At 43.9% G+C, this 18118-nt stretch overlaps 1 protein-coding gene across 1 annotated transcript in view; it reads left to right on the top strand.

Moving 5' to 3' along the window:
• Nucleotides 1–18118, top strand: part of RYR3 (ryanodine receptor 3) — an 886248-nt gene that overhangs the window by 622860 nt on the left and 245270 nt on the right. The gene's annotated exons all lie outside the window — the stretch shown is intronic.

The raw sequence follows: 18118 nt of genomic DNA, 5'->3' as shown, positions 1-18118 counted from the left end.
ATAGGGGGCATTACATAGAGAGAGGCTGAGGAGCAATGCACTGCATGGGGGATTGCATATATAGGGAGATGTAAGGACTAAGGAGTAAATTTGTAGCTACATCACAATCTTAAAGATGTGCTCACACAGCAGGACACCCCTTCATGCCTCCTGCATATGAGCATTGTTGTTCTTGTGGGCTGGGGAATGCCATTGTCCATGGATGGCTGTGGCACTAAGTGAGATTGATCACACATAACAGTAGTACCCAGGTTGTTGGGCTCTGCGGTCAGTGTGCCACCGGTTTGTGTGCATCTGGTTATGTAGTGGCAGTGCCCAACTGGTTACATTTTTAATGTAGCAAAGTGACACCGTAGTGCTTTGGACCTTCTGGGTGGGGGAATGGCAATTTATTTTAGTGGAATGAATACATTTATACAATAGGTGCATTATGTGGAATATTATATTCTGTGGTTAGTTGTGAGTAAAGGGTTATTCCCCCAAAATTAAGCTATTCTTTTAACAGGGGATAACTTGCTGATTGCTAGGGGTCTGACCATTGGGACACCCAGAGACCCTGAATGTGGGGTTCGCCAAGAATGGTGCTCTGCAGGACTGTGCTGAATGGAGTGAAGGTGCGCATTCTTGACCTCTGCTCTATTCATTGTCTTTAGGATTCCTGGAAATAACCATTCACTGTACTCGGCAATCCCATAGACAACGCAACGAGCAGAAGCTGTATACAATGCCTTGCGAAAGTATTCAGCTTCCTGGAACTTTTCAACCTTTTCCCACATATCATGCTCCAAACATAAAGATACCAAATGTAAATTTTTGGTGAAGAATCAACAACAAATGGAACATAATTGTGAAGTTGAATGAAATTTATTGTTTATTTTACATTTTTGTGGAAATTCAAAAATTGAAGAGTGGGATGTGCAATATTATTCGGCCCCTTTAACTTAATACTTTGTTGCACCACCTTTTGCTGCGATTACAGCTGCAAGTCGCTTGGGGTATGTCTCTATCAGTTTTGTACATCGAGAGACTGAAATTCTTGCTCATTGTTCCTTGGCAAACAGCTCGAGCTCAGTGAGCTTTGATGGAGATCGTTTGTGAACAGCAGTTTTCAGCTCTTTCCACAGATTCTCGATTGGATTGAGGTCTGGACTTTGACTTGGCCATTCTAACACCTGGATACGTCTATTTGTGAACCATTCCATTGTAAATATTGCTTTATGTTTGGGATCATTATCTTGTTAGAAGACAAATCTCTGTCCCAGTCTCAGGTCTTTTACACACTCCAACAAGTTTTCTTCAAGAATGGTCCTGTATTTAGCTCCATCCATCTTCCCATCAATTTTAACCATCTTCCCTTTCCCTGCTGAAGAAAAGCAGGCCCAAACCATGATGCTGCCACCACCATGGTTGAAAGTGGGGATGGTGTGTTCAGGGTGATGAGCTGTGTTGCTTGTGTTGTGTTCCTTGGTCTTCATGTTGCTATCTGTGCTTCATACAGAACCCTGAGAATATCACAGAGCAGGTGCATTTATGTGGAGACTTGATTACACACAGGTGGATTATATTTATCATCATTAGGCATTTAGGACAACCTTGGATCATTCAGAGATCCACAATGAACTTCTGGAGTGAGTTTGCTGCACTGAAAGTAAAGGGGCCGAATAATATTGCATGCCCCACTTTTCAGTTTTTGAATTTCCACAAAAATTTAAAATAATCAATAAATTTCGTTGAACTTCACAATTGTGTTCCACTTGTTGTTGATTCTTCACCAAAAATTTACATTTGGTATCTTTATGTTTGAAGCATGATATGTGGGAAAAGGTTGAAAAGTTCCAGTGGGCCAAATACTTCACAAGGCACTGTAGGTGCTGTAGTGCAGCGGTATCCACACGGTGCAGTGATGAAGCAGTGATCCAGAAAAGTTAAAAGCAAAACGTGTTTTAATGTCCAACTCACACCAATACACAGCACACAGTATCCTTCGGATCGCAGCCGGGGACCATATCCTCTGGGTCACTGTTGATAAACAGGCCAGTCCACCTCCGAGACCTGTTGCTATGGGTGACTGCACCGTCGTGTACGCTGTGGGTGCCAGGTCTTTCAGCTCCGCTTGCCTGTGTTGCCTCACCCAGGTGGAGCTCTGCAGAGCTTACTGCTCTGCACACTTGCAAAACCAAACTGACACACCCAACCCTCTGCTTCAAAGTTTTTCACAAGGAACCTGTGGCCGTAGGCCACATGGAAAACCCAGCCAGGAAGGAAATGGACGGCCCCACTACCATCCTGTAGTCTGTTTAAAAAATAAAAGCCCAGAACAGGTTTTCTTAAATCTGCCTTGGACAAATAGTTTGCCCAAGACCCACACTCGCTTTTATTTTGCATTGCAATCACTGCGATGCCTGTGACTGCAATGCACTCCCATGGCCTGAGTGTGCCTCTGTGCGCATCCTGGGGGGACACATAGCAACCCTTGCATGTGACACCAGTCACTGACTCGCATACCCCCCCCTCTGTTCAAATCTGCGGGGTTGAACACTTGTCACCACATGGGGAACATGACAGGGCATCCGCATGTCCCTGTGACCTCCCTGCCCAAAACTCTACTGAGAAACTGAAGTTCTAACCATCGATTGATGTGAGCATTCCTCTCCTTTGTGTTTATCCTCCACACTTTGTTACATGACCACCCACCTCCCCTTTTCCGTTGCAGAAGACATGCCCACTTTCCTGACTAACAGATTTTGGCCCATTTTAGGTGGTTTTGACCTTGTTTATTTGGGGTTCAATAACCCTGCAGCTCATCCCATAACCTAAGTACCTGCCTTCTGGCACATGGTACTATTTCCTCCGTACCCTTACCCGTGCCTTGGTGACTCTCATGCTGGATCACAGAAGTCCACCCGGCAACTTTGGGCATATATCCGTATTATATCGCACCCGAACTCGAGCCTCTCGTAGCTGCTGATTATCGAGAGCTCTATTCATTTTAACCTGACCCCAGCTACATCCTTGGCTGGTGCCAGAGGGTTCCTTGTGGGTAAGACCGTAATCACCTCCGTGACCCCACCTTCCTGATTCCTCCAGGCTTTCTTTCTATACGTGAGTCTCTCCATGGGACCCTGGAACTGAGGTGTCCCGAACTCGCCAGGTGACATTTCCAGCTCGTTGTTCGGTGGGGTCTCCATGACCTCTCGTGCCCAAACCTCTAGGGGAAACCTATCGGGGTTACACTCTGTCCCTAGGTTGGCAACCCCTATGGCAGGTATCCCTGACTCGGGATCTTCGGGTTCTTTCTTTCTTTCAATAATCTTTTTATTGAGGGAAAAGTATAACAGACGAACAGGAAAGGAAAAACCATTATATCCAATAGACATGAAGGGAGAAAACATTATGAGGAATCACACCTAATTAGTTATTGTTAACAAAACTCTAAAACAGGACCTCAACAGGGAAGCCTTAGTAAGGCCAAATACGATAAACCAAGAGGAGTGTTAGGTGACTCGCGTATGATCGCTAGGTCAAGATCTTCAGAAGGAATGAGAGTGGGTAGAGAAAAAGAGAGAGATAGGAGGAAAGCGTAGGGAAGGGAAAACAAGAGGGGGAGAGAAAGAGAGAGGATCTGGTAAAAGCAAGGATCCGGTGAAGAGCCATCTGGGAAAAAGAATGATTATTGAATAGGTATATTTATTAGACGCCTCCAGTGTTTGAAATTTCAAGTAGAAACCCAGGACTGGATCGGAATTGGATCCACGGTTCCCATATATTCTGAAAGGAATTGAGTGATTCTTGTGTGCTGGCTACCAATTCTGCTATATGATATAGCAAGTCGGTTTTCTCAAGAACTTGTTTTTTAGTGGGGGTGTAAGTAGTTTTCCACAGAGTGGGGATTAGGAACTTGCTGGCAGCGATTATATTACTCGCCATTTTTGAAGCCAGTGGATTCTCTGGCCATAGAGGTAAATTAAGTAAAGTGGACAGGGGTTGTAATACAGGGACTTTGCCCAACACATCAGAGATTATTTCTGTCACCAATTGCCAAAAGGGTATAATTTTCGGACAAGACCACCAAATGTGTAGATAGGATCCTGGATCTACACAGCATCTCCAACATACATCAGAGGTGGAGGGATGCCACTGGTGCAACTGAGACGGAGTACGATACAATCAGGATAACACTTTATAAGAATTTTCTTGAATTTTTACACGTTGAGAGGGGCCATGTGAACTATTATAAATAGAGATAGTCTGTTCTTTAGTGAAGAGAATATTGAGGTCCCTCTCCCAAAGTCCTATAAAGGCCCTTTTGGTATCGGCCTTTTCCATAATCGGAAAATTATAAATTTTAGATAAAACTTTTTTCGGTGGGCTATGTTGAGCACAGAGTTTTTCAAAGAGTGTGATTGGGCGAAGCAAGTGAGACTGTCTTTTATATTTGTGACAGTAGTCTTTAATCCTTTTATAATGGAAAAAATAAATATTAAGGTGTGGTTTAAAATACTTGTGTTCCGAAAGGGTCATCAGGGAGCTGTCTATGAATAGATCGCCTATTGGGATTAGCGGATTAGTCAAATTTCTTGACGTGTTGGTAGGATCTTTAGGCAGTGTAGAGGAGATAGGACCCATAAAATCTTGTATTGGTAGAATTGGGGATAGGGGGGGTTACTCTGAGAAATTCAGACCTCCATATTTTAAGAATAGCTATTGTAATCTCGTTAGTTATTAATTGGTTCACGTTAGTGTAATCACATAATTTAACCATAGATCTTAAGGGGGCTGGAGCTAGGTGTTTCTCGATAGGTAGCCATATTTTTTCCGGGGGTCTTCTGATCCAGTCCAAAACTCTGGTGAGCATGGCAGCCTTGTAGTATTTGAAGATATCAGGGGTTCTGCACCCAGGACAACATTTACTTTGGGAGGGTTAACCCTGGTCTCCCACAGGGACCAGAAGAGGGGCAAGTCTCTTCCCAACACAGTGCCATATGGAAGAGACTTCACCACTCCCACCAGATGTTTGAAGTCTCCACACCGTGTGGAAAAATTAACCTCCGTGGTCGGGTAATCCCTGAGTTCTCCATGTATACCCATCACCTCCACTTTTTGTCCTGTGGGGTTGTCCCCGGCAACAAGGGACCCATGGACCAAAGTCACCAAGCTCCCAGAGTCCGGGAGAGCCTCTGTTTGGTACCCATTCACAAGTACCTGGCACAGCTGGGGTTCATGGTCGGCAGTGCCTCTGTTGGCAGTACAGACTGACTGGGCATTCATAGACACACGGCGAGTATACACCCGCAGTTCATAGGTTCAGACATCAGGGGGCAGTTGGCAGCCACATGCCTGGGCCCATGGCAACATCAACACTTAATCGCTGCTACATGACTACCTTGGAGCTACTTTAGGGGAAACGGGACTTTTGTCACCGTCAATTCGTTTTTTCCGCGTCATCACAGGCTCAGTCCTGGTTAGCTCCAACAGTGGTTTGTGGACTTTCCCATGCGCCTGTACAAAGTTCTGAGTGGCTGTATACCGCTCAATGAATCCTATCAGCTGGTCCACAGTGCCTGGGTCTCCTTGCCCCACCCCACACTGTATGGCTGCTGACAGAGCCCTCATCAGCCGGTCGACCACCACCCTTTCTACCATCTGGCCCAGGGTCAAGGTCTCTGGCTGGAGCCATTCCTTAACCAACTGCAATAAGTCATAGGCCTGAGACCTGGCAGGGCGAGACTCTGCAAAGGACCATTGGCACACCCGCTGATCGCCCCTCACCTTAAGGGTCTCCTCTTTACACCGCTGATCGCCCTTTACATTAGGGGTCTCCTCTTTACACCGCTGATTGCCCCTCACCTTAGGGGTCTCCTCTCGCAGGGCCACAACCTGCTGAAAAATGAGCTCACTCGTTTTCTGCTGCTGCTGATACAGTAGCTCCTGCTGCTGCCGCTGCAACTGCAGGACCTCTTGCTGCTGCTGCTGAATGAGGACCAACCGCTTCAAAAACTCCTCCATTTCCAGCAGGCTTGAGCTGTAGAATTGCAGTCTTGCTCCCTGACATGCAGCATGCTTTGGAGTATGCCTCAGTTCACACTGCCCGCATTCTCTAACCATATGTAGTGCAACGGTATCCACACTTTGCAGTGATGAGGCAGTGACCCAGCAAAGTTCAAAGCAAACGTGTTTTAATGTCAAACTCACAGCAATGCACAGCACACAATATCCTCCGGATCGCAGCTGGGAATCATATCTTCCAGGTCGCAGACGGTAAACACGCCAGTCCACCTCCGAGATCGGTTGCCGTGGGTGACTGCACCACCGTGTATGCTTTGGGTGCCAGGCCTTTCAGCTCCGATTACCTGTGTTGCCTCACCCAGGTGGAGCTCTGCAGAGCTTACTACTCTGCACACTTGCAAAACCAAACTGACACACCCAACTTTCTGTTTCAGATTTTTTTTTATAAGGAACCTGTGGCCATAGGCCACATGGAAAACCCGGTTGGGAAGGAAACAAACTGCCCCACTACCATCCTGCAGGTTTTCTTAAATCTGCCTTGGACAAATAGCATGCCCAAGACTCACATTCACTTTTATTTTGCATTGCAATCACAGCTATGCCTGTGACTGCAATGCACTCCTGTTGTGAATTCCGCTCTTGGGCTCCCTCCGGTGGTTGTAAGTGGCACTTTTGTGAGTTCTGCTCTTGGGCTCCCTCTTGTGGTTTCAAGTGCTATGGCTGCTCCTTAGTTAGCTGTCTTCAGCTGCCTCCACTTATCTTCTCTTCTTGATGTGACATTACACTGACACCACGTTGCTAATGCTATTGCTATTAAATATATTTTCTTTTGGGAGGTATTGTTTTCTTGTTATTTTAAGGCAGATTTTGCGTTGTCAAGCTCAAGAATGGAAAAAAAACAAAAGAAAACAAATGAGGTTGAATAAGATATATATATAGTCTCCAAAAATTCTATTTTACTCAATATTTTCTTAGCTTTGAGAAGAATAAAGATTAGAGAATGACAATGATTCACGACTGAAAGATGCTCAGGAGAGTATGACAATGATGTGTAGTTAGGGGAGATTCTGCAGACTTGCAATTAACCTCCGTTACCTTGCGGGGGTGCAACTTATTAGCAAAGCATCACACAAGAGAGTGCAATTTTTCTGTAGCGCATCCTGTCTGTACACTTGGGAGAAGACACAGAAAATATTTACACTCGAAATTTCACCTGATAATGCCTTCATTTTATTATTCTGTCTTGTCTATTGTTGTTGTGAGAAAAGAGATTGAATTTGCGAAGAATTGCTTTCCTGATGAAATGACTCATTGTTAAATTGGTCTTTAAACAATTTCCTGCGATACAAAAGCTGACTGCACGCCTGTGCTCTAAAGGGAATACCTTAGAAATGTGTATTTCTTCTTCACTTAGACATTTCTAATAAGTAAATGGCAGTGGCGCACGCCGAGGGTGGTGACCCTGCGCATCATTCTGACTTTCGGTATAATGTAGAATGAGTTGCTTGCTTGCACTCAGCAGTGATGCGTCTGTTGTCCACACCGCAACCCAGTTTCTGAGTATACAGGGCTAGCATTTTCTGGTCCGGTGCCTTGCATCACTTCTGTCTGCTTCATTATATTTAAGATGGCTGTATCTGTCAATGATCCCTAAAGCTACCATTTCTTAGGAAGAGGTTACAGCAAAGTGGCCATTAAAACCTTTGCTGACAAGTGGACGAGGCATGCCGCTAGTCTTAAGGTACCGTTACACTAAACGACTTACCAACGATCACGACCAGCGATACGACCTGGCCGTGATCGTTGGTAAGTTGTTGTGTGGTCGCTGGGGAGCTGTCACACAGACAGCTCTCTCCAGTGACCAACGATCAGGGGAACGACTTCGGCATCATTGAAACTGTCTTCAAGGATGCCGAAGTCCCCGGGTAACCAGGGTAAACATCGGGTTACTAAGTGCAGGGCCGCACTTAGTAACCCGATATTTACCCTGGTTACCATTGTAAAAGTAAAAAAAAAAAACAATACATACTCACATTCCGATGTCTGTCACGTCGCCCGCCGTCAGCTTCCCACACTGACTGTGTCAGCGCCGGCCGTAAAGCAGAGCACAGCGGTGACATCACCGCTGTGCTCTGCTTTATGGCCGGCGCTGACAGTCAGTGCAGGGAAGCTGACAGCGGGGAACGAGACAGACATCGGAATGTGAGTATGTACTGGTTTTTTTTTTTAACTTTTACAATGGTAACCAGGGTAAATATCGGGTTACTAAGCATGGCCCTGCGCTTAGTAACCCGATATTTACCCTGGTTACAAGTGAACACATCACTGGATCGGCGTCACACACGCCGATCCAGCGATGACAGCGGGTGATCAGCGACCAAAAAAAGGTCCTGATCATTCCCCAGCGACCAACGATCTCCCAGCAGGGGCCTGATCGTTGGTCGCTGTCACACACAATGAAATCGTTAGCGGGATCGTTGCTACGTCACAAAAAGCGTGACATTGCAACGATATCGTTAACGAAATCGTTATGTGTGAAGGTAACTTTATTTCTAAACATCAAAGGATGCCATGCATTCACCCTGAACCCTTTAACTCCATTGTCTGTGCTTCTACATAAGTTACAAAAGCTGTAACATTACGCTTTCTGCCACTTACCCACAGACTGCGCGGCGGTGAGGAAAATTCCACCTGGATAAATTGCTTGTCTGTAGAAATGTCAGTCGTCTGAATGTTTATTTTTTTTCCTTTTATTGAGGCCGACATGTAGCAACTAAATTGCCTGTCAAAAAGAACAGACAGCAAGCTGTGAGATAGCCAATCAATGCTACATTCCAGCAGCTTAATTCAGGCAGCGGGAAAGAAAGCCAGCGGGAACAGAACATAAATAAATACCTCGAGTTGATTAATTGGGTTTTCTATCTCTGTATCATTCAAACCACATGGACAAAATCAAAGATTTTACTTCAGAGCTGCTGATGAAATAAGTTAACAATAAGTACCGCTATCCACTGTTTAATCAATTAGGATGTCAATCGTAAACGCATATAAGTGTTATAACAAGAGAAGGGTGCTGGAATTTATTACATCGGCATATTTTGCTGTCCTAACATGCATGTTTATCTGTTATCTCAGTCTATCAACCTATATTTCCATTTATTTGCTAAAATGGTTTTGGGCCTCTAGGGTGCACTAGCAAAACAAAACACAAATAAATAAATATATATTCCATTCCTCAACAACTTGTGTCCCATGAAGCACATTTGGGATATCATTGGTCAGCAATTTTCAATGGGAGCTGCCAGCAGCGGATCATGATGATTTGGCCAAATGCGTTCACCGCAGCAGAACATTCCTCAGATAACCAATGAATAACCTCATTTACAACAGCCAGGTCTTATAAGTGTGGAGATTTCTGCATGTAATAATAATAACAATCTTTATTTTTATATAGCGCTAACATATTCCGCAGCGTTTTACAGTTTGCACACATTACCATGTGGCACTCATACTCCATACTGAACAAATTGAGATGTTTTAAGCTGCTGCTGACAGATTTCCCTTAACATGTCTATACAGTCAGCAATTTCCATAATTCCATATATTTTTTTTTCTTATTATTTTATCGGAGACGCTTTTTTCACAAACCCTTTGATTTCAGGGAGCAAGTGTGAATACAGGTGGACTAATTACTTTACTGCATAACTCCCCAAAAAACTGACTCTAATGGCATCTTCCCGCCACAATCATAATAAATGGTACAATAATAGAGTGCAGACTCAGACAGCGGCAATGTAGAGCAAACTAATAGTACAGGAATAATTCTATGTCCAAGAAACAATTTATTACTTCAAGAAAGATGATAGCTAAAGTATCGTCTAAGACATGAAAATGTGACATATTTTTAAATCAATAACATTTGTCAGGATCTTGACAGTGATAGTGACATTTTACTAAAATGGTGACGGCTCTGGCACACGGTCACATCTTACTGTAACATTACACTAACACCACGTTGCTAATGTCATTATTACTATTACATTTATTTTCTTTCGGGAAGTATTGTTGTCTTGTGGTGTTAAGGCAGATTTTGTGTTCCCTGGTGAAGGAATGAAAAAAAAAAAGAGATTGAATAAGACACAAAGTTATTAATATGATGCTGTAGTGTAAAATAAGAGTTTTCCTTGTAGATGACAAATGAATCTGCACCGAGCTGAGTGATGTATGATTGTTGAGAAATATGTATTGCTATTCTGTAGGGCAGGAGTTTGCTCATTTTGTATAGTTTTAGACAATATTATCCATCAATAACTACGTGTGTGAATATTATGCGTCACAGCATCTTGCTTGCTTTAACGCGCACTTTGATCTTACACAAGTCTTATTGTGAATGAATAAACATTGGCCTTTAAGGCTGGTTTCACACTTGCGTTTTTGAACGCATGCGTTTTTTAAAAAAAAAACGCATGGTGCAAAAGCGCATGTAAACGCTGCGTTTTTTTGACGCACGCGTTTACCGCATGCATAAAAAAAACGCAGCGTTTACACGCGTTTACATGCGTTTTTGCATGCGTTTGCATTTTTTTGAGCATTTAAAAAAAAAAAATACAAAAAAAAGGTTACCAGACACAACCAATGGGAATAGAGAGGGCATATATGATTGTCTCTCAATATATAGACCCTAGGGGTACAGAAATTTTCAGAGCTTGCTACTGTTTCCGGTGTCATGATGGATCTTTCAATGGAGAACTTTTATTTCAAACTGGAGTTCAGCTTCAAGATTTTCCTTGCCTGTGTTTTTGCTTGGGAGCAAGACCGAAACCGCCAAAGATGGAGAAGGAGACAGCGTCGGCGTTTTTGGAGGCACCCCATCATTGAAGTGCGTGAGAGCCGTGGAGCATATCACACGCTCTATGCGGAGCTGAATGGCAACCCGGAGAAATTCCAGGATTACACGAGAATGTCTCAAAATTCTTTCCGGGATTTACTGTCTCGTGTCGAAGGATCCATACGGCGACAGAACACACGGCTACGTAGAGCGATTCCACCTGAGGAACGTCTGTTAGTGACATTACGGTACGTTACAAAACTAAACCAATGACCGTCAAATTTTTTGTTATGACATGTTTTTTATGTTGTTTTTTTCTTTTTCTTTTTTTAAAACACACCATTAAAAGAGCCGATTTTAATTTTTTTTTTTTTCTTTTTCTTTTAGATTTCTTGCCACAGGAGAGAGTTTATCTTCCCTCCACTTCCAATACCGGCTTGGAATCTCAACCCTGTCCGGAATTGTTGTGGACACTTGTCGTGCGTTATGGAATGTACTCCGTGAGGAGTTTATACCAGTACCCACCGTGGACATGTGGCGGGAAATTTCTGAAAAATTTGTGAACGTGTGTGATTTCCCCAACTGTATAGGGGCGGTGGATGGAAAGCACATCCGCATTATAAAACCTGCCAGAACCGGATCTGAGTTTTTTAACTACAAAAAATATTTTTCGGTAGTTCTCATGGCAATAGCGGATGCGGAGTGTCGCTTCATCGCCGTGGACATTGGAGCTTTTGGCCGTGACAATGATTCCCAGACTTTTAAGAGCTCGGATATGGGCCGTCGTGTGTATGGCAACAATTTTAATTTTCCCCCTCCACAGCCTCTCCCCAACACTCAAGGCCCACCGCTGCCATTTGTTATGGTTGGGGATGAGGCCTTCCAGATGTGTGAAAATCTCCTGAAGCCATATTCTAGTAGGGACTTGGACCACACTAGAAGAATATTCAACTACAGACTGACCAGGGCCAGAAGAACCGTAGAGTGCGCCTTTGGCATTCTGGTTGCTAAATGGCGCATTCTTGCAACAGCCATCAATCTAAAAGTTGAAACAGTGGACGAGGTGGTCAAAGCCTGTGTGTTTCTACACAATTACCTCATTGCTAAGGAGCGACCCCACATTGAACTTGATGAACCAGTTTCACAACCATTGCTTGATTTTCAGCATCACCAGATGCGGTCAACTGCAGCCGTTGGTCTTATGTGGGACCAATTTGCGGCCCATTTTGTGTCTGATATTGGACGGGTGTCATGGCAGGACAATGTTGTTTAAATGTCCTGTTGTATGTTTATCTTTACCAATTATTAAATACTGATAGAAATTTTAAAAATTAATAAACTTGAGTGTTGGTTGTGTTGACCATGTCTCCTATCTTTTTCCTCTCTAAACAAAGGTTGACCAAAGATGGGCAGTAGATATGTATATCATATTTTGTAATCCAAAACCAGGAGTGGGTGATAGATGATGAGGTAATATATTTTTTTTTTTTTATCATAATTGACCTCTTATATTGTTGCACTCCCTATTTTGGTTTACAAATAATGATATAAAACACAGGCCGCATACTTATAATAATGCAAAAAAATGTTGATTTATTGGTAATCTTCTTGACATCATTGCGTCAAGACTGTCACGCTCTCTATACCCATCAAGTCAAGTGTAAGAAATAATGAATTCATGATAAACATATACATGCTCATGAATTCACAATTTCTTACACCTGGCCAGGTGAGCATAGATATGTAGTGTGTGACAACCATTGTCCCATTAGTTTGACAACCATTGTCACATAATGTGCTATATAAATAAGAGAATATGGTGAATATACAAGGCAGTAATCAACTAAATAGGTCAGGTGTCTATTTTGACATCTGACCGGTTTAGTTGAGTACTGAACTTGATTTCCACCATTTTCTCTTTGTACAGTGACACTACACTAGGTACAAAAATAAGAGTATGGAAATAACTAATATTTTTTTGGCCAACTCATATCTGTATACTGAAGAAACACATATAGATGTAGTCTTGTATTTTATACTACTGGAGATATGTTTTGGCCAAAAGAATAAGTGTGTGGCGAAGTTTATTGGTGTGTACTGAGAGCGGTGAAAGACACAATAAACCAAGCATAATTGTTGCAAATAAACTTTTTTTTATTGAGTTAACAAACAAATTTATTTTTTTGTACCGCGACGGGTTGTACCGCGACGGCTTGGGGTAGAGTGACGTAACCGGGGGGTGTTGAGAACTGAAGCCTGGCTCACCGTGGAGGAGGCAGAGGGGGCAGGAGAAGGGGCAATAAAACTGGAAGGGTCTGGAAGTTCGGGGATGGGGCTTAAAACATGAGAGGCTTGAGACGCACTGGAAGGGTGAGACACAACAGACAATACAGACACATCGGTAGGTGATGGGGGAGGAATAATCAGAGTTTTTTGTTTTTTGTGTGTTTTGGGGGTTTTCCTTTGGGTTTTTTTGGTAGGGGGATGTCTTCTTTGGCTAATTGGATGTTGAGTGTTGGCGGGAGACACGTCATGATCCGGCTCCACAATAACACAGTCCGTCTCCATTGTGGAGCGCTCGGCAACGTCAGAGTCCAACTGCATCGTTGGGGGGGGAACATAAGCCCATACCAGGGTCCTGGTGCCTCGTCGGGGGGGAACATAAAACCCTCCCAGGGTCCTGGTGCATTGTTGGGGGGGGAACATAAGCCCATACCAGGGTCCTGGTGCATCGTTGGGGGGGGACCTAAACCCCTCCCAGGGTCCTGCTGCATTGCTGGTGGGGGGGAACATAAAGCCCTGGCAGGGTCCTGTTGCATCGGGGTGGGTCCTGCCCGGAAAGCCATGGCTTGGTCCTGCTGCATCATGGGGGGGCCGGTGCGATACGCCATGCCTGGGTCCTGCTGCATGGGGGGGGCGTCCTATACGCCTGGCCTGGGTCCTGCTGCATCGGGGGGTGTCCTGCCCGGAAAGCAATGCCTCGGTCCTGCTGCATCGGGGGGGGCCGGTCCGATATGCCATGCCTGGGTCCTGCTGCATCGGGAGCGGGCCGGGCCGATAAGCCACGCCAGGGTCCTGCGTCATCGTGGTGTCAGCGGAGGAGGACCAAGCCGGAGCAGCGGTTGTCATGGTGGTGGCGGTGGGATGTCCAACAGCACTCGTCATTGTGTTGGCGCTGTAGTGGAGTACACCTGTGGAGGGAATAGAGGTGGCCGTGCAGTGGTATGCAGCAGATGTAGGAATGGTGGTTAATCGTGACAGTGACGGCACAGTTGGATATGCCGCCACATTACGACTCTGACTCTGCTGCATAGCCTGCACAAAAGCAACATTGCAGGCCTGCATCACACTCAGCTGGAGATCAGGGCTAAGGTGTTCCGACATGCCCTGTTGTATTTGATTAAAAAAAATGATGAGCTGGCTTCTGGAGGTCGGCTTTAACTTGATCAACGCTTTTGGCGACATCCTGGATGCGGCAATGTAAGAGATTATGGGACACATCCATTCTGTCACCTAAAGCCTTGATTGCTTTGTGTAAAACTGAGCTCAAGTGCAAAAACTCGGGCATGAGGGACCTATCCGAAGCCCTCTGTCACTGCCGGGATGAGCCCGCAAAAATGGGTGCAGTGAAAGAGGACTACAAAAGGGGAAGACCTGATGGGCCAGCCCCCTGGTCTCCAGTGAGTGTGGAAGACCCACCTGCTGCTGCGCTGCTGGATGGCTGGGACGGGTCCGTGGCTGCCGGCTGAAGGACCGCTCCAGAACCTGTTGCGACAGTCGTGCAGTGTGTGCTGTGAAAAAAGAACACAGAAAATTAATACCAAAATATAACAAGACGATACATCCTGTGGAATTTAAAATGACAGATTATGTCAATGCAACACAACCGGAAGCATGTGAGAAATAGTTACGTTCTCATGAGAAGGACCGGTCTTAAAAAGGCCAGCACACGGTGATATTTGTACAGCCGGTGCCTTGCTCCGGAACCACTAGCTGCACGATTCTCTGCACGAAGGTCCTTGTTGAAGCGGTCCTTCATGGAACGCCAACGTGTTCTTATTTTGTCCACCGTGAAATAACAAAAACATATAATGGTCAGAAAAAGTACTTTTGGCTGTGCTCTCTTGACTGTGTGTGATGACAGAAACTCCAGAAAGTTTCTTTCATCACACACAGTCCAGAGAGCCCGGCCAAGGTCTCTGCTGCTTCACACTGCAGTGCAATACTTACCAAATGCATTACGGACCCGTGGCGGGGCATTCTCCCAGCCATCCCACAACGCTTGGGCCACCTCACTCCACAACCGACGTAGCGTACTATTGACTGCATGCTGTGGATCCCGGCCGTCCCACAACGGGACTCGCTCCTGGACCAGGGTGATCAGGAGGTCATTATCGATCCGGTCGTCGTCCCGTTGTGAAACCTAAAAGTAAAAGAAAATCATATAAGTTTGCTCAATCACATTGGGAAAAAAGAAAAAAAAGAAGAAGATGAGAAAGGGCAGGAATATGAAAGTCAACTTTCAGAAAAGGATCATACAACAAAAATGAAAAGAAAATCAAGGGTACAGAAAGGAAAATTCAAGAATATTACAATGAGGACAGTCTGCCTTGTATACATACCCGCTGACGTCTTCCCACCGGACCTTGACTCCGCTGCTCCGTCCCTCTCTGTCCCTCAGTTGAAGTGCTCTATAAAAAAAAAAAAAAAAATTGTCTCATGTGTCGATGTGACAGTCAATACTTACCAAGCTGAAGGACAAAAAACTAACCTCACTGACATGATCCACTTCTGACTGACGTGGCTCAAACTCCTCATCAGATGAAGACTCCGCAGAAGACATTCTGATGCATGTTGAAATAAAAAAAAAAGAAGAAATTAGGACATGTAGATCCAAAAAATTAAAAATAAATGTATTGGCTAGGATATACTCACATTGCTCTGGGTCTTGTCCACCAATGCGTCCGAGCAGGGTCTTGTCTTCTTTAGAGTCTGATGAGAAGTGACCAGAAACTTCCCCCAACCTTCCTTTTATAACCCTGCTGCTATGGGGGAGGCTTATCAGTGTCTAGACAACCTTATCTACAGTCTATTCAGCCTTTGTTAAAAGCAAACGCATGTACAAAAAAACGCATGCGTCCCCATTGACGCCAATGTATTTTTGGTCCCCAAAAAAACGCATGAAAACGCATGCGTTTTTTTGTGTCCAAAAAAACGCCTCTCAAAATACTACAAGTTGCATTTTTGAAAATGAACGCATGCGATTGAAAACGCGACCAAACGTGTACACAAAAGAACGCATGCGTTTTCAATGTTAAGTATAGGAAAAAAACGCATGCGTTTTTTTTGCGCAAAAAACGCTGCAGACAAAAACGCAAGTGTGAAACCAGCCTTAGTGCAGCCTAACTAATAATTATTGATAGTGTAGTTTTATGTGTTAATTGTGTTTGCAGTGTCCGTTTCTTTTTCACAAACATTTAGGTATGTCAGAAGCTTTAATTCAAAATGATGCTATGGTTCCATAATCATATTATTTTCAATGTAGATTTTGAGTTGGAGCAAATCAATTTGTACATCCCGTTCCATGTGCTATGATAGCGGTCTTTGGTCGGTGCACAGTAGTGCGACTAGCACTTCTTACATCCCGCCTCTTCCTTTGATTAGCCAGCTTGTCAAATGTGCATCATGTCACACCAATGACATCCTACCAGGCCGGATCATTTTAAAAAATGAGCCACGAATGACATTTGGTAAGAGGCTATATTTCAGCTTACATGTATTGGGCTATGAAATGGGACATACAAATAAATTCGCACCCAGTAGACTTTGAATATTCTCATTGCTTTAATAAAAAATGAGTTTTGGGGATTTTTTCTCATTTAGGAAGTTGGCATTGGTTCTGGTTGAAAAATAGTAAACAATGGAATGCTGATATAACATTGTACACAGGTCTATGTACAGTAGCTTGGAAGTGTTGTGTAAAAGACTTGCCACAATGAGACAACCCTTTAATATCCCTATTTAAAGGGACACTGTCACCTGAATTTGGAGGGAACAATCTTCAGCCATGGAGTACACGCCTGCGCAAGGCAAGATTGCACCTTGTGCAGGCATGTACTACGGAGGACAGAGAATGAACTTCAATCCAATATTGCAGCCAGCATGCAGCCAGCGGGTAAGGAAAGGGTGAATTAAAAAACCCCAAACCCCGCCTCCATGGCTGAAGATTGTTCCCTCCAAATTCAGGTGACAGTGTCCATTTAAGGCATATCATACTGATAAAGAAGGGTTGCTAACAAGCCATAACTTTAGCACTGACTAACGTAACCTGCACTGCTTGACCATTCCGTTGAATGGCTTGTATGTAATAATGCATTTATACATAAACAACCACAATCTTCCTGAGGTATTAGCTGTTCATAGGAGGTGGAGGCACCAACTTGATCTGGTTTTTTTTTTTTTTGATAGTTTATCTAAAAATCATGGACTGACTATTTTTTACAACACATTGTAAAACCATAATAAATCATTAAGATTGTAAGTGATACATGTCTAAAGCCGATAAATCTGATAAGAAGACATTGGCGGCATCCACTGTAAGCTATATAATGATGATAATTACAGTCAAAATACTCTGTATACGTTTCTTGAGCCTCAAAAAATCATGGATGCCTTAAATTTTTTTGCGAACAGAGCAAAAAAGTGATTATTTTTATGGACTGTGCATACATTTCTGGACGATAAGCAACCCTGGAGAGGCGCAGAAGATTAGCTGTTGCTGCAAGTCTATTACCCCGGCTCCTTCCTTTAGAAAACACTTAACTTTAAATAAAGCTTTTTTTTTTAACTGATTTTTGTATTAATTTTGTATTTTTGCCATATGGCTACTGATTTATTATTAAAAATGTAAAACAATTCTAGGCATCTCCATAGAAATATTTATGATTCCATCATATGTGAAGAATATTTCATTTCAAAGTCATACCATTTATACATTAATCGTATGATTTCTTGTTATTAGCTGCATTTTTGTGTCGAATCTTACCTACATAGTCACACTGCAAATCAGCGAAAAAATTGTATTCACCCTCCAATTGAATTAATGAAGAAAAAGGAGATCCATTAGGCTGGGTTCACATTGCGTTGAACCCGTCCGTTAGACGGACTACGTTACACTGCGGCATAATGCAGTGTAACGTAGTCCGTTAATGCCGCCATTGAATCCAATGTCGGACGCATCGCTAGCGCACGCCCACAATGGGCGTGCGCTAGCCATGTGCCGTC

Source organism: Ranitomeya imitator, chromosome 1 (genome assembly GCF_032444005.1).
Source record: "Ranitomeya imitator isolate aRanImi1 chromosome 1, aRanImi1.pri, whole genome shotgun sequence".
NCBI lineage: Eukaryota > Metazoa > Chordata > Amphibia > Anura > Dendrobatidae > Ranitomeya > Ranitomeya imitator.
This window is presented reverse-complemented; position numbering and strand designations above follow the sequence as displayed.